Below are 19,671 nucleotides of genomic sequence, written 5' to 3' on the forward strand. Positions count from 1 at the left end.
CTATGCGCCAGTCGTGCTCCATGCCGTCTTCCGGCCCAGATGCCACCAGGGCCCCCTGTGGACCTGCCCCAACCAACGCAGCCAGCTCGGTGGGGACCCCATCCCTGCCACAGTCGGGAGTCGAAGGTCCAGCAGGGGTGGACACACCAGCAACTGTCCCCCTGCAGATGGAGGATGTGCCGGCATCATCTGGCAGGGCACGTGCACGACGGCATCGGTGGATTCCATCAGCCTGGATGCCGTCGTGCTGGCAGAGGCAGTGGCGTCGGAGGCAGCAGCAGGCTCGACGTGGGAGGCATCATGGCTCGGGGCCATCAAGATCAGAGGGGCAGGCATCGGCCGGTGGGCAGGAGAACCCTGGGATGGCAGTGTCTTCCGTGTGGGAGCAGTTGGTCCAGCGGATAGGTGCGGAGCGGCAGCGGGCAGAAGAGGAGCAACTCACCATGGTCAGGGCGGAGTTCTCCATGCGTCGGGCGTTGAGGCAGGCTGAGTGCCTCGAGGAAGCTCGCAGGGAGTTTGAGGTGGACACGGGGTTGTCCCTGCGAGACCTCGGGGCCAGGACAGAGTCCCGCCTCCGGGACATCGACATGGAGTTCGAGGATGCCCTGGCCGGCAACATCACAGAGTGAGCCGCAGGACTTGCCCGCTGCCATTGTATATAGTTCTTTAGTTAGTTAGTGTTAGGTTTCCTTTATTTTTTAAGTTTTTTTTGGACCGCTCGGACAATGGCCACTTTTCTGTATATATTTTTATTATTAGTTAGTAGTAGTAGGTTTAATTTATGGTGTTGGGCTCATGGACCCTGTTTGATGTTTGGAAAACATTTGTTGGATTTATATTTGTGTTCACCATGAGGCAATGGTTTTTCCTTATTTTTCCCCCCATTATTTTGCTTTGGACTACATTAGTTTTTGGATTCCTTTGTTTTTTGATTTTTTCTATTAGTTCTCGGACATGGACCATTAGTTTTGTCATCCCCATTGTTGTGTGTTTTATTTCTTTACTTCATTTTCATCTTTAATACATATATTTATTACTTACATTTGTGGTATTTTCTCATTGGTTTCATGCATGTCATGATATGGGTTTTGACATTCACTTGCACCCATTGTGTATGTGTGTGTGAGGGACATGTGTTCATTTACATACTTGCCATTGGGGTTGTATCATGTAATTGCATCTACTATGTGGGTGGATGCAATCCTTGGCTGGGTGTTTGTGCTGGGTATGCTGCCCATTACTGCCATGATTGCGTTTCGTCAGGACGTGGGGGCAGGGGGACATGAGTGGGGGCCTGCTGGGGGGTGGGGGTGCAAGGGGACATGGTTGGGGGCCTGCTGGCAGGTGCCCCACAGTGCTGGGGGGTGGGGGTGCAAGGGGACATGAGTGGGACATGGTTGGGGGCCTGCTGGCAGGTGCCCCACAGTGCTGGGGGGTGGGGGTGCAGGGGGACATGAGTGGGGGCCTGCTGGGGGGTGGGGGTGCAAGGGGACATGGTTGGGGGCCTGCTGGCAGGTGCCCCACAGTGCTGGGGGGTGGGGGTGCAGGGGGACATGAGTGGGGGCCTGCTTGGGGGTGGGGGTGCAAGGGGACATGGTTGGGGGCCTGCTGGCAGGTGCCCCACAGTGCTGGGGGGTGGGGGTGCAAGGGGACATGAGTGGGGGTCTGCTGGGGGTGCAAGGGGACATGAGTGGGACATGGTTGGGGGCCTGCTGGGAGGTGCCCCACAGTGCTGGGGGGTGGGGGTGCAAGGGGGACATGAGTGGGGGCCTGCAGGGGGGTGGGGGTGCAAGGGGACATGGTTGGGGGCCTGCTGGCAGGTGCCCCACAGTGCTGGGGGGTGGGGGTGCAAGGGGACATGAGTGGGACATGGTTGGGGGCCTGCTGGCAGGTGCCCCACAGTGCTGGGGGGTGGGGGTGCAGGGGGACATGAGTGGGGGCCTGCTGGGGGGTGGGGGTGCAAGGGGACATGGTTGGGGGCCTGCTGGCAGGTGCCCCACAGTGCTGGGGGGTGGGGGTGCAAGGGGACATGAGTGGGGGCCTGCTGGGGGTGCAATGGGACATGAGTGGGACATGGTTGGGGGCCTGCTGGCAGGTGCCCCACAGTGCTGGGGGGTGGGGGTGCAAGGGGACATGAGTGGGGGCCTGCAGGGGGGTGGGGGTGCAAGGGGACATGGTTGGGGGCCTGCTGGCAGGTGCCCCACAGTGCTGGGGGGTGGGGGTGCAAGGGGACATGAGTGGGGGCCTGCTGGGGGTGCAAGGGGACATGAGTGGGACATGGTTGGGGGCCTGCTGGCAGGTGCCCCACAGTGCTGGGGGGTGGGGGTGCAAGGGGACATGAGTGGGGGCCTGCAGGGGGGTGGGGGTGCAAGGGGACATGGTTGGGGGCCTGCTGGCAGGTGCCCCACAGTGCTGGGGGGTGGGGGTGCAAGGGGACATGAGTGGGGGCCTGCTGGGGGGTGGGGGTGCAAGGGGACATGAGTGGGACATGGTTGGGGGCCTGCTGGCAGGTGCCCCACAGTGCTGGGGGTGGGGGTGCAAGGGGACATGAGTGGGGGCCTGCAGGGGGGTGGGGGTGCAAGGGGACATGAGTGGGACATGGTTGGGGGCCTGCTGGCAGGTGCCCCACAGTGCTGGGGGGTGGGGGTGCAGGGGGAAATGAGTGGGGGCCTGCTGGGGGGTGGGGGTGCAAGGGGACATGGTTGGGGGCCTGCTGGCAGGTGCCCCACAGTGCTGGGGGTGGGGGTGCAAGGGGACATGAGTGGGGGCCTGCTGGCAGGTGCCCCACAGTGCTGGGGGGTGGGGGTGCAGGGGGACATGAGTGGGGGCCTGCAGGGGGGTGGGGGTGCAAGTGGACATGAGTGGGACATGGTTGGGGGCCTGCTGGCAGGTGCCCCACAGTGCTGGGGGGTGGGGGTGCAGGGGGACATGAGTGGGGGCCTGCTGGGGGGTGGGGGTGCAAGGGGACATGAGTGGGACATGGTTGGGGGCCTGCTGGCAGGTGCCCCCACAGTGCTGGGGGGTGGGGGTGCAAGGGGACATGAGTGGGGGCCTGCTGGGGGGTGGGGGTGCAAGGGGACATGAGTGGGACATGGTTGGGGGCCTGCTGGCAGGTGCCCCACAGTGCTGGGGGGTGGGGGTGCAGGGGGACATGAGTGGGGGCCTGCAGGGGGGTGGGGGTGCAAGGGGACATGAGTGGGGGCCTGCTGGGGGGTGGGGGTGCAAGGGGACATGAGTGGGACATGGTTGGGGGCCTGCTGGTAGGTGCCCCACAGTGCTGAGGGGTGGGGGTGCAAGGGGACATGAGTGGGGGCCTGCTGGGGGGTGGGGGTGCAAGGGGACATGGTTGGGGGCCTGCTGGCAGGTGCCCCACAGTGCTGGGGGGTGGGGGTGCAAGGGGACATGTGGCTTGGCTGGGGGGCATGCCCATGGTGGATGGGCTGCCTGCGGGACATGACAGGGGTGCAGGGTAGTCCGCTGTGGTGTGGGCTGCCTGCAGAGGTCGTGGAGGGGGTAGAGGGGAGACCTGGGAGGACCCACACTGGCAATTCACCTCTTCAACTTCCCGCACACCCACGTAATACACTGCCCCACTCGCACAGGCCCAATCGCGTGTAGGATTTCTCGCGCACCCCTGTAATGCACGTACCCAGGCCAATCGCGTGTAGATTTTCTCGCGCACCCCTGAAATCCACGTACCCAGGCCAATCGCGTGTAGATTTTCTCGCGCACCCCTGTAATACATGTACCCAGGCCAATCGCGTGTAGCATTTCTCGCGCACCCCTGAAATCCACGTACCCAGGCCAATCGCGTGTAGATTTTCTCGCGCACCCCTGTAATACACGTACCCAGGCCAATCACGTGTAGAATTTCTCGCGCACCCCTGGAATCCACGTACCCAGGCCAATCGCGTGTAGATTTTCTCGCGCACCCCTGTAATACACGTACCCAGGCCAATCACGTGTAGAATTTCTCGCGCACCCCTGAAATCCACGTACCCCGCTCAATCGCGTATTTAACTTCCCGCGCGCCACTTTTTTGATGCGCTGGGACTCTACCGCCTGCCTTCGTGTGGCGGCCGTGTTTCAGCTTGTGCGTGTCTTTGGCTGTGCGTGGCTTTGCCCTATTCGATTCCATGAATACGTGTGGTTCGAGTGCGTGTGGGCGTTCCGTCTGCTTCCCTGCAGTACATCCCCAGTTACGCCCTTATTTTCGCGTGTTGTTCCCCATTCCGCGCGTTACGCCCCATGTCCCGCCCACTTTCTGGTGTGTGCGCTGAGGTCGTGCGCTTTCACTGTGCGCGTCGCGCACGCATTTCGCGATGTTGCAGTGACTTGTGCGCCATGCACGAGTTTGGCGCACATCCCGCGGTGAACACGCGCAGGGACTTCCATGAATCGCACGCGTGCGCGTGCGCCTGTTTTTTTCCGCTTGCGCCTGCTTGCGCCTGCCTGCGCGTAGATTTTCGGCGCACGTTTGTTCCATGAATCGGCCCCCTAGTATTCAAACCCCAATCCACATATTCAACAATATTTATGTGCGAACATAAGCTGTCAGTTCACATTAACATTTAAACAGCATTTTCTTTATTTTCAAAAGAGCAGATTCACACGTGTGCAGGTCTTGCATTTCAAGTTTGCAAATGCAGTTCTGCAGACCACAGGACTGTTTTTCAATTGATCTTTTGGGAGGTTTTGCCTGTACTGTTGGTTCATGGACACAAAGAGATACTGCACAGAGTTTCTTTGAAATGGACATGGAAAAGAGAACCACCACGCTATTTCCTTCAATTGCTGCAATTGGAGCGCGATGGTTCAGATAAAAGCAGAACTCTTTGCCCTTCATTTTTTGGCAATCAGATGTAGTAAAGCATGCAGGGGTGTGTTTCCATGGAATACATAACATACATAACTTTGTGGTGTTATTGATGAAAGAAAGAACAATTGCAGAGCCGTCTTGAATGTCGTGCACAACTTTAAGAATAAGAGGACAGAACAGCAAATGTCGAGCCGTTCTGAATTCGGATCATTTTCTTATGATTTAAATTGAAAGTAAAGCAAATGCAGAGCCATTCTTTGGGAGGCAGTGTTCAGCGCTCACCACACATGTGTCAGGAAGACAGAAACACACCCGTTTTTGTGTCACTGTTTCAATGCGGTTTTTGGTGGAGGGGATTTCTGCATAGGGCCTTAAATGTACCACACAGAGAGCGGCCATAAAAGGACCAGGCATAATCCCAGCACGACCAGGGGACCTATGACAGGTACAGGACCACCCCAGGATGTGGCGGGCATCATGGCTGTACCATCTCTGCCTAATGCCTATTGCTCTTTCCCCTTCCGGTGTTTCTCGGCTACAGAAAAACACATTTGAGGAAATGTCTCTTCTACTGGGATGAAAGTAGCCTGACAACCAGAGAGTGTCTGAAAGAAACGGAAGCTTCCAGAATGCAGAACTGTTTGTGTGCTTCTTGAAATGCCTAACACAGAGGCTTGCATTCGCTCCCTAGAGTTGGGTTGAATATGAACGGAATAAAGAGTATTTTGTTGTTTCCATATATAATGTCTCGGCCGGGGCTCAATGTAGTGATGGTTTCTGTGTCTTTGTTGCACTGTATCTTGCTCTGCCTCATCATTCACTGTAGAGCTTTACATGTGCTGTTCAGCCTCGCTACCAAAGGTGAGCCAAAGAAGCTAGGAGTTGCTGTTGGGCCTACTCAGTGGCAAAAGTCTTACACTGGGTGGTAGCCAGAGCAGACGGTGTCTCCTCTGGAACCGCTTGCTACAGGCTGCTGAAAGCCATCAATGCAACCCCCCTCCTGAGACTTGATGAGGGCGTATGGAGCCCCGCACCATTGCCAGGGAAGTGGATTGTGTAACCGATCCCGCGACACAAGGAGGGCTGGTAATAGCCCCACCACCGAAACTAGGTCTGGGGCACCACTAAGGTTCGAGCCATGATCCCAACTCCTCAAAGGCCTGAGGTCTTGCATAGCGCCATTCTAGCAATCAAGCTGGCCTCGCTGCGCGTAAGGATGTGGTGGCTGCACCACCCCGCTAGCCACAGCACGTTGGGTCCTGGGCGCACCTGCCCCGAGGCTGCCAGCGGGCCTCCCCACCCTAGTGCATGGGAGAGGCCAGAGCAGGCCCACCCCCGCCCGTCTCCCTGCCAACAATAATAAGCACAGGCGCAGGAGCCCCGCCCGCCCGTGCCTCCCCCCCCCTCCCCGGCAGTGAGCGCAGCCTTGGGTGTGGTTTCTAGGAGTACAGAAAAATCTGCACTTGAACTCGGCTGAGGAGACAGAGAGAGAGAGGGGGGGTAGAGGCGGAGGGGAGAGCAGGGAGGGGGCGGGGGCAGAGACCTGTGAATGATTTCCCGGGCAGCCCAGGCCCTCCCCGCCCGGAGGGGGCGGCCCGACCCATTCACAGCCTCATAAGAGACGCAGGGTGTGGTGCTGCTTTTTTTCCTCTGATAATTGGAGTTTGGAGACTGGGGCCGCGTGCTGGGGACGAGGCTGGCTGGGAAGTTCTCTGTTATTTGGGGATGGGGGGACCCGACCCGTGGACGGGTGCAGAGACGCCCCTGCAGGTAAGACCCTCTTTAAAATGTTCTATATTTATGGAGCCTCGTGCCCCCCCCACCCCGAGTCTTTAATTCACGTGCACGATGTTAGCACAGCTTTGTATAAATGGCCTTTGTTTCCAATGTTTGAAGGAAGGAGTTTTCTAAGTGGGTGCTTTTTGACACCTTATCCTCGCCCTCTCGCAGAGGCAGCGCCTAGAGGCGGACAGTAATAGTAGTTTGCAATCGATGAGCTGAAGTTGGGACCCACGTCCCCGAATGTGCGCCCTCGATGCTATATGCTTCTGGGGTACCCGATCCGGGATTCTGGGGGCAGACTAAGCCTCCAGGCCCAATGTACCCGACGCTCACCTTGGTTTCCAGCTCGGCTTTGCTGTCTCCCCTCCCCCAGGGTGCAATTATGGTCTTTTTTTTTGTTTCAACTCTGGCACTTGCAAGGCACCCACCTTTGCCCTTCTGTGGCTTCTTCTCTGCGCTTACTTCCGAGACCCCCTTACCCCCGCCCCTCACCCCCCTGTTCTGCTCTAGGTCCACTCGCCCCCTCGTGTGGCAAGTCTTCAGGCTGGCACGAATCTTCCTTGCTGGGGGTGTATACACGCCTGCCTCCCAGCTCCGTAGCATGTTCTAGAACTTTCTCTTGTGTGGTCCACGAGAGGGGAACTTTAACATGGGTGGGGGGTGGTGACAGGGGCGAGAGTAAGCGATAAGAGGCCTGGGCACGGCTGTTCCTCACCTCATGAAAGATCAAAGGGCAAACTGGGGCCTAGGCCCAGCAAGAGGGGGCAACGTCTTGGGAGTGACTCGGTGGTCAGTGGTTGCAAGGGTAAAAGTGAATGGTTCAGTCTAGGGCCCACCTTGTGAGGGCCAAGAACTCGGTGGTGACGGAGGGCCTTTTGAGGGGCAACCCTTGCCCTTGTCTACACGGGCGATGATACGCCGAAGGGACCGCCTTCGGAGGTCGAACTCCCATAGATTCGGGGCGCGCACCCTGAAGGGGAGGACAGGCCAAATTGGGGATCCCATTGGACTTTGGGTGATCAGGCATTGGCAAGGCATGGTGAGGAATCGTGCATGGATGCAGGGCCTTGTTCCCAGGCCCTGCACGTGAGTGCCCTGCCGGTGGGTAATGGTGGGTGCTCAGGGTGGGCACAATGGACTGGAGTATGGATAAAAAACACTGTTTCTTCAGTGGGTTCTTGGGTGCCTTTGAAATCTCCCCTCTAACCCATTGCACCTGGCAGGAAACCGTGTGGCCATTAGTGACATTTAATTTATTTTTTAAATGTACGGTTTTGCTGTATTGCTCAGAAATCATTTATTACGAAACAGATATTTTGCTGTGTCATTCCATGGGGGCGCGTCAACAAGGATTGGGGGCTGGTAGAGCCTTCTGGGTGGGTGCTGGTCTGCGTTTAGTTCTGCTGTGCATTTATGCATCATCAAAACTACACTGTGGCTGCCAGGTTCTCTGCTGGCCCCGCCGGCCTAGGGAGACACGTGAATAGGAGCGTGTGACGCACTTCCTCCTCCCCCGACCATAAGGCATTTCCCATGCGTGTGAGGAACACATTTCAGGAGTCCTTGCTGGGGCGCAAGCCTGGGCAGAGCGAGGGCCAGCGGCGCGCACCCATGTTGCCCAACCCACGGCGCGACTACCCCACTGGCGGCCAGCACGCTCACCGGGCCACATGGTGTAACCGCATCCTTCGCAGGCGGCAACGAAGATTAGTGGCCCCAGACGCCCTGTCTGGTGAGGCGGCCCCACCCAAACCGGTTCCCGCCTTTGAACGTCCCCACCCCTGGGCCATAACCAAATCCATCTAGAGTTATTTTCCATATGTGTTTCATGGGTGGCGGTGGCGGGCCGCTTCTTGGCTCGTTCCGTTCATTGCTGCCTCACACCAAAGGCACCCAGGGCAGAATCCCACGCTTCATCAGCTCCTGACTGCCCAGATGGCTGAAGAAGCGAGGAAGGACCATGGAGGCCCTCCAGAACCTCACATAGGAAGAAACTACGCAGCGGGCCTACTTGCAGGCTTTAGGTCTACACATTAAGGTGAGGTTCCATCTCCTATAACCACGGCATGATTCTTTATGGTTTTTGGTCTTCTCTGCAGAAGCGCTAAGTTTTTTTGTGAATTATATATAATCTTTGGTATAATTGGTGTCCCTATAGAAGATTCTGGTTTTCCGTTGTTTCCACTTGTGGTGGAACAGCAGTGAGCTATGCCGACACCACCGCTTTCGCTTAACTCTTTTCAGAATAATCATACATTTTCATCAGTAGGAAGCGAGATTGAGAAAAAAAAAGATTTTCTGAGTAGGATGCCGGCCGGGGCTTGGCTCCAAGCCAACCGTGATCTGCTTTAGTCGCATGCGAGGTGTGTGGTTGCGCGCACTCAACTCTTGCGCACAGTCAACTCTTTTGCAGTGGAACTTGCGTCATCCAGTCAATGGATACTCTTCGACATGTGGGAAATGATTCTGTTTCTGGGAGGTTCAGGGTGGGCCTCCACCTCTAACCATGAAAGGGAACCAAAGCAATTGATTTGGGGACTCTAGTGTTATGTCACGCATGTATCAATCTGTGGGTCTCCGCTCCTAATCTAGCACCTTTCATGGGTACTGAATTTGAACCCTAAAAATCTCATACATGTACCCTATCCTCTACACATTCACGCATGCCCTTAAAACAGTGGAGCCATGGAACCTGATGTGACTGAACATGCCACCCGGCACTGTAAGATACCGCCACAACGTGTCATTGCTCGAGTATAGTAAATATCATTTTTTCCGTTGTGCGGTTTCCCGGCTAGGTTTGTGATACGTAATCAACGTACATATGCAGATCTCAACCCTTGATGGCAACCAATAAGGCCCAGAGCTTCTAGAGTGATCAATGAGGTTTGATCTCACAGAATCCATGCACTACATTTCCAATCTTACCAGTACCAACACAATCTCCCACATTTCCAAGGTGCATAAAATGGGAACCATTGAGTTGTGATGGTTTAGCTCCTGGCTGAGGAGCATCCGGACAAGGAAGGCTGGTCTGGTCATAGGCTGGAGTTGGCTCAGTAGAAGGTGCCACATGCAAACCCACCCATACGATGCTGGGTGATGCAGACCTATAATCTGCGGTGCAGGGCCGATCATGGATCAATATTGCATGGCTTATCTGTATCATAGTGCATGACTTGTCTGTACATAAAGGATTGTTCGTTTCAGATCAGGACTTCAGATCAGGACTTTGTATTCATTTGAAATGGAAAGAATTGATTTTGGGGTAAAAATTTACTCTTTTGGCCAGAATTGATTCTCATTGAAAAGGCACGATCTTCCGCTCGTCGTTCGCTTCTTCGTCAGCTCTGTAATGGAACCATTATTCGCTATTCACTGTCGGTTTTCAATATGTCATTCGACGAATCTGTGATTCGTTATCCCCTTCTCAATTTTTGATAACGCAGCACAGGCGGCGAGGAACCCTTGAACAACAAAACGGTCTTTTGTACCCAAAATTCGCTATTCTCCATCAACCTAATTCAATCAAGCGAGACTGCTCTTCTCAGTCAGTTATCTATACGAACCCTCATTTGCTATTTATTAGAGTGGCGTAACAATGCGTTGGTTGGTTGCTTGTGGATTTGGGCTTTGAGTCGCAATTCGGATAAGAGCTTGCAGTAGAGAAGCATACTTGAATATTGAAATATAATTTTGCGCAAGTGGGAGCCATGGCTTACGGCTGCTCTGTACAATAAACATGAGCCCACATATGGGGTGAGTATTGAGCTTTGAGGGATTCCTCTGGGCCTCCCTTGAGTTCCGTGTGCTGATGGACATGCTTGGATTGGATACACGGTCACAAATGGATAACGGCTAATGGCATGAATGATCATTTTCTAGGCTCCGCCCTGGCCTGCACTCTCAGTGGGCACTGAAACACTGAGTCGTGTTATGGCAACAGAATGGTGAGCTGGTTGGAAAAATCCCAAACGTATTTCTTTCCCCCTCATCAGGCCAGACGCCCCCTTCTCACCCTTCTCTGAAAACATTGTAACTACTTTTTCACCTCCTCCTTTTGAACTTTGTGAAGCTCTCCTCTGGATAGGGCCAGGGATCTATGAAAGTTAAATTAAATAAATACCCGCCTTTATGCATCTTGGGTGGGGGGGTGAGAGGGGGGTGAGTTGAGGCGGAACAGAGCCATGTCTGAAGGGCCACACCATACTAGATGGTGCTTGCCTTTTTCGGACGAGGGATTTACAGGTAGTTCAAGCTGATGACGATCTCCCTTCCCGCGACTAAGTCCCTTTTTGTTTGTTGACCCGTAGAATGTACACCATGGTGACGGCAATGGGGGAGTTTGCTGCGAGTCCCACGATGGGTAGGCCAATAGGAAATGCGTGATTCATAAATTCTCATACACTTGATAAAGTAACACTGAAGGAGTCCAGAGGCCTATCTTGGCTTTACGATGGGCCCCCGCCTCCCCTGTTTTGACAAATTAGAAGGCAATGGCCCTTGGATTTGGGTCCCCTGCCCTCCTCTGCCAGAGGCAAGCACCTTTGATTGCCTGCAGGGCCTGAAGCACCTCTCGACAGTCTTAGAGACATTTTTTAGCGAATAATTCGGCATTTTTCTGAATGAGTGGTGGATGGTTCGCCGGAGTTTAGCAAACGCTCCTCGTTCCACGCGTTCTTTTTGATACCTGTAGTCCAAAGTCCGACGTGTATTAAAGAGTTGAGGGAAATAATCCCTGTTCCCCGGCCGCCACCCCACCCCACTTTGAACACCCCCCATTAAACGTTGGGACTGCATTGAGGCATGGGACAGCCTAATTCATTTTTTATCTAGTTCTCCAGTACCGAATAGAAGCCTATCATGGATCGCCAGGTTTGCAAAGTCCAACATTGGGTGGAAAGGCCATGTATGGAGACTTGCAATCAAAATAGCTCACATATGTGGGGTGTACTTTTTTCCTTTGGTATTATTTTGTCACTTTTGTCATTTTTTTGGGTGGTTGAGCGATTAGACTTTTTTTTCTTTTGGTATTTTCTTTTGTCATTTTTTTGCTGAATGAGTCATGTGACTTATATTTCATTTGGATTTCCTCACTTTCCTGGGTGGCAAGATAGCTCGGTGGGTATAGCACCTGATGTCAAGAGCTGATTTGTAGGTTAATTGTTGGAATCCTTACAAGGCCACCTCGGCTTGCCATCCACCCAATTAATACAAATGTATGTTCAATAAGGAGTGTTTATAAAAACGTTCTGTGTAAAGCACCTCCGTGGAAGCCCCATCTGCATAACATACTATTCGTGAAGCTTCTCCATATGCCCCGCTTTGAAGCAGAGGCCAAGAGCGGTAATTGGTGGTTTCTTGCCAGCTGGTTTGGACTGGTGCAGGATCTGCTTTGCACCAGGCTCTCTGAGCCTGACCTGTGGACCAGCCCGACTTGCCTCCATATTCCCTGCTACTGAGCCTTATGGAATTAAAAGCATCGACTAAAGTGGCAGCACTGTACACCGTGGCATACGTTTAATGGTCACCGCTGACAATCCAGCCTACAGAAAATTCCTCAGCAGGAGCACAAACCCACCAAGCTATCTTACTGTGCCATAGACTCTTTGATGTCCTGTACTGGCAGTGTGCCCACTGCTTCAAACTCGTGAATAATGAAGAGAGGCCACCCTTTTCCAAGAAATGGGGGACCAGAAAAATCAGGGAATGTAGCTTTTCATCCTGGCCTGAACTTGTCGACGACTGAGCTGGTATTCAACTGGGTGTAATCGTAGCAGAGCAGTACACCAGCAGGCCGGCCAATACCCATATCCGGTGGCCTGAAATTGTTTGCTGGCATGCGTATCTACCAACATCCGGCGGTTTAGTGCTATGTTAATGTTAAAGGATATTTGTACAGCGCGCTATCACCTCCGGAGTGGTCCCCTGGCACTCTATCTAGGTTTAGCCCTCACACTGTGGTCCCCACACCTTTCCCCTCACACCTCCCCGGAGATTGGGTGACCTGCTCCCCCTGTCCCCACCTCTGGCTGCTTGTAGATCCCCGGCTGACCCAGAGACTGGGTAATCTGCTCCCCCTGTCCCACCCTCTGGCTGCTTGTAGATCCCCGGCTGACCCAGAGACTGGGTAATCTGCTCCCCCTGTCCCACCCTCTGGCTGCTTGTAGACCCCAGGCTGACGTAGTGACTGGGTGATCTGCTCCCCCTGTCCCACCCTCTGGCTGCTTGTAGATCCCCTGCTGACCCAGAGACTGGGTGATCTGCTCCCCCTGTCCCACCCTCTGGTTGCTTGAAGATCTCCGGCTGCCAAATTGCCCCAGATGCCGTGCTGTTAGTTCCCTTGTTTTTATCCCTTACGATCTGCTTGCCTCGCCCTGTACTTCCCTCTACTTGTTGTGAGGCGCTCCATTGCTTCAGGGAGCTAGGTCTGTGCACAATAAATAACAAAGTAATTATCTGGTGTGTTGGCAATGGATAGACAATGGTCCAAAAAGTCCATCAATGGGAGTCATTTAATAGGAGGCATTTGTTAGGTGGATACTGGGCGTTAACGGGGCGGGGGGAGGGGGGTACATGAAATGCTTATGGACACAGGGGAAGGAGACTCGGGAGCTTTGAATGGCCAGAGTGGAGATCTTATTTATTGGGTTTTTATAATGCGCCAATACATGGGTTTCAAGGCGCAACAAGACGAGGGGGGGGGGGGGCAGAGATGACAAAACAGAACTGTCCTACTAGGCCTTGTACGTTCAGCAATAGTAGTGCAGAGGAGGAGGGGTGGGGTGGGGGGGTGGGGGGGCAGTGCCAGAGGGTTAAGCGAGTGCCCGGCGAGGCCAGCTAACTGCGAGGGCAGGGCTGGAGAGGCTGAGGGGTGCAGACCCAGCCAGGCTAGTGCAGGGGGCGCGACCCCCGAGGGGCAAGTGCAGGTCACAGCAGTGGGGGAAGGGGTCAGAGGAGACCCACTGGTGCCTTGTAAGAATCTGGAGGAACCAGGGAGCCAGTCATGAGACAGAGCGGGAACATTTGCAGGGGAAGGAGGAAGAGAAGTAGGGTCTTGAGAAGCTTCCAGAACTTAAGGTGATCCAGCTCAAGAGTGAGAGGGGCAGGGAGGCACCTGCGGAAGGGAAATGTAGCCCTCAGATTAAGAGGGGGTGCGGCGAGAGCGCCAAAACAGCAACATATCATCTGTGGACTGTTTCTTTGAGACCATGCAAAGGGAAGCTCGACATTTCCAAGATGTTACCCGGAACTTACTATTGGAGAAGAACCCATAGTTGGTTGGAAGCTTCCCATGTTGTGTACGTGCCAACCTGCATCCAAAACCCCCCTCCCCCGGGCTGTCCTCAGGGGGGACAGAAGAGCCATGAGGGAACTGTATAAAACCTTTTGAAAAAAATCAGGGTCCCCTTGACCTCAAAGTAGCCAAAAATGAAGAAAAAATATCCCGGCAAAGAAAATGGCATGGCCACCTGCTGCGATGGCACATATATTGATGATTATGGCTTTCGTAGTCCTCTGCTATGATATCACAGCGGGAGGATACAGCCCCCCAGTTCCCTGAAATCAAATGGAAGACAAACACAACAAAAGGAACCAGAGAAAAACAGATGTTCAAACTTTACAGAAAGTCAGTGTTTTAAAATGTGTATTTTCGAGATGAAATGACTGAATCTTTGGTGCTGCCCGTGGTGATAGTGATTGGACTGGTGGGCCTGGCCTCACCGTGGACCCCTCAGCTCGATGCAGTCCTCTTAACACTAAACCCTTATCTAGGCCTTCTTCCCTTTTCCTAACTAGTCCCTGTGAGATTTTCCAGTGTTGTGGTCTTTAAATATTGCCTTTTGTTGTTGTTGTTGTTGTTGTTGTTGTTGGTAAAAGGACCGGTCACAGTGCCTGGCAGATAGCTCAGTGAGCTAAGGTGCCTGCCCCTGATAGCTGTGCAGCAGCCTGCCGTGGCAGGTTCGAATCCCTAGAGGGTCAACTCGGCCTTTCATCCTTCCAAGATCGATACATTGAGTACTGCTCTGTGGTATGTCTTCTGTGATTCAGCGCTGTGATAGGTGTGTAGTGCTATATAAGAAATACATAATTATTCTGTTCACCCTAGGAGTACAGGCACACGAGTCTCCCCTCTCTACACATATGCCTCTGCGGTAGAAGGAGAGCCGCAGTATCTGGGTACTTGCAAACTGCAATGCATCTACACAGCAGGAAGGCTAGGTCTTCTGGCTGCTCCCAAGAAAGTTTACAAGGCGGTAGGGCGTAGCGGTGAAGTGGTCAGGCTTTTAGGCCTTGTGTGACACCTTGGTTAGTGTAAGGTCCGTGAGGAAGGTTCATGGCCACTTGCTCAGGCAAGTCAAGCTTTGATGGTTTCTGTGACACCGGAGTGTCCGTGTCGGTGTGAGATCCGTGAGGCGGGCGTGTGGCCTCTTGCTCGGTCTAGTCAAGCTTTGAGGCCTTCTGTCACACTTGTGTCTGTGTTAGGTGAGTGGCCTCTTGAGCTAGTCCAGCTTTGAGGGCTCAAGCGACACCTGCCTGCGTGTGTGAGATCCGTGAGGTGGGGGAGTAGCCACTTGCTTGAGAAAGTTGAGCTTTGAGGGCATCTGCTACCCCTGGAGGTTGGGTCTTCCTGTGTGACCTGTGGCGAAGTGAGTTTGGTCTTTCGTTTCAGACTTTGGGGCTTTCCCTCACTCTTGGGTGCCAGTGTTAGTTTCTCTAGTTTGCATCAACTAGGACTCCGGCATAAGCTTACGGTATGGTGCACGCAGAGGGGACCTTTATCTGGGGCGAGTGTCATGTCCCCTGAATTGCACTTTAAAATTTAACCTCTCATGAAACCTTCAAGAAACGGCTAAAGACCGCCTAATTGCCAGTATTAATTAATTCAGATTTTCACCTCCTATTTTCGTGGTGTTACATGGACGGTACGACCAAGATCCCTCCATGGATAGACTTCCACTCATACCACATAATGTGTGTGGTAGATTATGGCAAAGCGTGTCATTGGTGGTTGGAAGAGTGACATAGCTACCCATAGCAATACATACACTAACTCGCCATCTTATCCCGAACACGTATGTGTAATATGTTTTTGATGCACTGTAATCCACCTCTGTCCTTCCCAAACCTTTGACCTTTACATCCCTCTAGCGTCTCAAGGAACTATACTTGCACTAAATGTGCACCTGGTACGTAAAGTTCTTACCTGTTCTATGTGTGCGTTTTTATAAACCCATAGTTAAGTTTACTATCTGACTCCCCTCCCGAACCCCACCCTCCCAACCACCCCGCCTCCCTATGCTCTTCACCCGTCCGTTTAGTTCCCCAGCTAAGCCAAGAGTCCTAACCATCTAGGTAAGAAGCCAATTCAGTTATGATATGGCATTTATAAGTTAGGGCTCTAAGACGAAAACTTATTTGATAAGGGGTTGGCCCGATCAGGCACCAAACCGGCTGCTGCTCCCAAACACAGGTGGGGCTGGAGAAGTTGGATGTGAAATCCACGCGAGACCCAAGAATATGAAAGAAAGCAGTCCTGTAGCACATTTCATCTAGCAAAGTTTGGGGTGGATTTTGCAAAACTTATGTCCCAGGATTGTTCCAGATATGCTTACATGAGAAGAAATGGTTGTGTTTCGTGTCCTGATGCAGACCGGTAATACCAGGGGTTCGTGTCGAAACATGCCGAGTCAAAATAAGAAACAGTTTTCAGAATAATTATAGGTTGCGCAAATGATACTGAGAAATGATCACCTTCTCAGAAAACAAGATTAGCATTAGTGTTTTATTCGGTACATTTTATTCTTTTACATTTTGTACGTTGTAACTTTATGGTTGCCCCGAGCTTTCTTTCACCACTCCATTTCCCCTGGGAATGAAATTGGGGTCCCTGAAAGGAGGAAACCTGCAGTTTGCTCCCTGATTGGAGGGGTCTCCAATTTTAACATGCCCCCCCCCCTTCCCTATATGTACCCCTCCAGCACAGTGCGGGGGACCAGAAAAGGTTGGGTTCTTCAGCTCCCCAGAGGAGTGTTGTAGATGCCCGGGAGGGACCCAGACTCCAGGTGGTGCAAGAAGTCATGTTAACGGGGATATCATTCATGGCGTCATGTGTGTGCTCATGGGCTTTTCAAGGGGGCTCGGTGTTAAGGTGACATAGCAACCAAGACGTGGCACATTTCAAGGTCTTTTTTGTGTTGAACTGTTTCAACTTAACTCTCTTAACCAAAGTTATGTTACTGAGTGTACATGTATGTACAGGCTGGGCATAAATCATCCCGGAGAGAACAGTGCTAACAGAAATAGGAATTCAGTTAAAACAGATTTAAAATGATCCAATTCATTGTAACAAAACCCATGAGATCCAGGGGGGAGGGAAGTGAGGATAATCTTATCTTGGAGTCCCCTCCGCCCCGCATAGATGTCACCCATCATTCTTGACCCCTCCTGTGATCTCACGTCTGTCCTCATTGGCCGAGTAACGGCGAGTCACACAAGCGTCTCATCACTTGCCACATCTGCCACGTTTCATGGGTTTTGTTGCCATGAAACGGGCGTTTATTTATGTTTTTTTTTTTTTTTACAGAATTTCAAAGGTTTTGGTATGCCATGGCTTCTCTAAAAACAGGATCTGATATCCAAGGTGCTATGGCCAAACTGCTTCTTACATGGCACACATTCGTCCAGCTATTTTTGGGAATGTCCGTGTTCAATCGAAGAACCTTTTTTTTTTTCTGTGTCCAGCAAAAATGCGGTCTGGAAAATGTTGTGGTGAAAATACCTCTGCAGTGAAGTTGCCAAGCAAAAAGTGGTCAAAAAATGCAGCTGAAAAGTAGCCAAAAATGTAGTGCCTCTAGGGGGATTATTGGGGTTAAGAAGGGTTTAGTGGGCTTGTGATTGCCTGCTTAGGGGTTCGGCTAGGCCTTGGGGAAGGAAAGGTGTTATGATTGGCTGGTTAGGGTTTAGGCTAGGCCCTGGGGAAGGAAAGGTGTTATGATTGGCTGGTTAGGGGTTAGGCTAGGCCTTGGGGAAGGAAAGGTGTTATGATTGGCTGGTTAGGGTTAGGCTAGGCGCTGGGGAAGGAAAGGGGTTAGAGTAAGGTTAGTTGTTAGACTAGATTAAGTGTCTTGGATAATGGTAGGGTAGGGGTTGTTGCAAGGCTGGGACTAATACTGGTTTGGTAAGTGTTACTGGTAGGGAGCTGGGGGAGGCCTGGTGATGGTGGCGTCGGACAGCGTTTGGGATAAACGGGTTACGGTGAAGTCAGCATTGGGGTACATGTTAGACTTGCAGGTAGGTTCAGGCTAAGATTAGTATTAGAGGAAGGGTTTGGATGAAGGCAAAGGCTATGCACTTTGAGGCGAGCTGGTGATGGGTTGGAGAAAGGTTCACTGTTCATTTTCTATTTTGCATCGAGTCTCATGCAAATAAAATGCTTTAGCGCGCTGAAGGATGAGTTTACTGTGAGAGTTCAGAGAAGTAAGAGTTGCAATTCGAGTTAGGGGCAGGCTTGGGGTGATGGTGGTAGTTTTGTGCGAGAGTTGGGTCATATTTACAGTTACAGCCTTGTAGTTTTTTGTATTTTTGCTGGGCAACATTGTCACACTTTGCAGTGCTTGTATTGAATGACCGCATTTGTTTAAATGACATTTTGCATAACTACGTTTTCACATAGATCCATAAAGCCTAATACATTTTGAACTGTTTAACAAAATAGTTTTCAAAATATATACTTTGAGGGCATCGTGACACCCACGTGGGTGCTGGGAGCCTGTCATACATTGGTGTCGGGATCCCGTTATGCACGGGGCACGGGGCTGAACATTGAATCATTGGCGCCGCTGCGCAGCCCCCAGGAATACTCGGGTCACCTTTGTGGGTAAGGTGTTCTTTTTATGGTGCATGTGAAAAGCCCCTGCACCTTTTGCGCTTGCTCCAGTGTGCTCTATTCTCACAGGGAGTCTGAATATCACGGACGTGCACATTTTGACGCATCTTTTCACCCCCTTTTCAAATGTGCTCAAATAAGGGTCATTCGTGTATCTTTCCAAGCGCCCCCCTCCCCGACTACTCAAACGGAATCTTTAAAATGCACTGAAATCGGCGCAATCCCCTGCACGTATTTGGAAGGGAATGCACAATGCAAACGCCGCTCCATAAAGCCTTTTTCTTTTTTCATTTGCGTTCATTTGTATGTCCCTGCCACATCATTTTGTTGGCCACCATTCTCCTAGCATTCAAAGAGCCCCAAGTTACTCGTATCTTGTCAGCATGTCAAGCCCAGCTCCAAAAGTCCTCATGAAAGCCCATTTTTTTTATAACACTGGAAGGATGCAAAGCACTACTGCTTCTATGAAACTTTGCACAGCTGAAAAGTGCCTTTGCACTGCTGACGCACACCCTGATTCATGGAACTGTGCAAAGTCATTTTGTGTTGCAAAAAAATGGCTGCACGGATTTGCACAGACTTTTCACTGCAAAAATACACTTTGCACAGTTCCCTGAATCTGGGTTTGTGTCCAGTGCAAAGTCACTTTTCAGCAGTGCAAAGTCACTTTTCAGCAGTGCAATGTCACTTTGAACCGTGCGGAAAATCGGGCCCCAAAGCCTGCGCGAGAACCCCATTGAGTCCTCTTTTTAGAATTCTGCCTTGCAGTTTTCCTAAAGCTAAAATGGGGGAGAAAAGTCCCAGAATTGAAAGGTGAAACAGAACTGGCTTTCTCGTGGACGGCAATGAATGTCCCTGCTGAAGCACATCTTAAATAGATATTTATATCAACAAATCTTTACAGCACATGAGGACTGACTGTCCGCAGTAATTTCCCACTCCCTGGTCTATTGCGATTCTGCAGGCTCTCCTTCGTCTCCAATTCTGTCTTTGCTCTATGAGCGATCCCTGGGTTCTGCCCAGGGTTTGCTGAAAAGCCTGTCCTGCTTTTGCACCCACTACTCATGCTGAAAGGCATGTGCTTAACACCACCTCCTATAGCCCCCGGGTTATGTTAAGTCACAGATAGACGAGACGCCTCAGAAAAATGGCAATAGATCACCATAAGGAAGTCAAAGAA

The 19,671-nt window shown here is 52.2% G+C and overlaps 1 long non-coding RNA gene across 2 annotated transcripts in view; it reads left to right on the forward strand.

The window, feature by feature from the left end:
* The first annotated feature begins 6,421 nt into the window (after positions 1-6,421).
* Positions 6,422-19,671, forward strand: part of LOC138550342 (uncharacterized) — an 80,166-nt gene continuing 66,916 nt past the window's right edge. The window contains exon 1 of one of the 2 annotated variants that reach the window (XR_011294102.1): positions 6,422-6,589. This is a non-coding gene — a long non-coding RNA (uncharacterized lncRNA). Of the gene's footprint in view, positions 6,590-7,956; positions 8,640-19,671 lie in introns of those variants that run through there. The other variant, XR_011294108.1, reaches the window with a different exon arrangement.

The sequence above is a fragment of the Ambystoma mexicanum genome, chromosome 1q (assembly GCF_040938575.1).
Source record: "Ambystoma mexicanum isolate Mex_15411 chromosome 1q, UKY_AmexF1_1, whole genome shotgun sequence".
Classification (NCBI taxonomy): Eukaryota; Metazoa; Chordata; class Amphibia; order Caudata; family Ambystomatidae; genus Ambystoma; species Ambystoma mexicanum.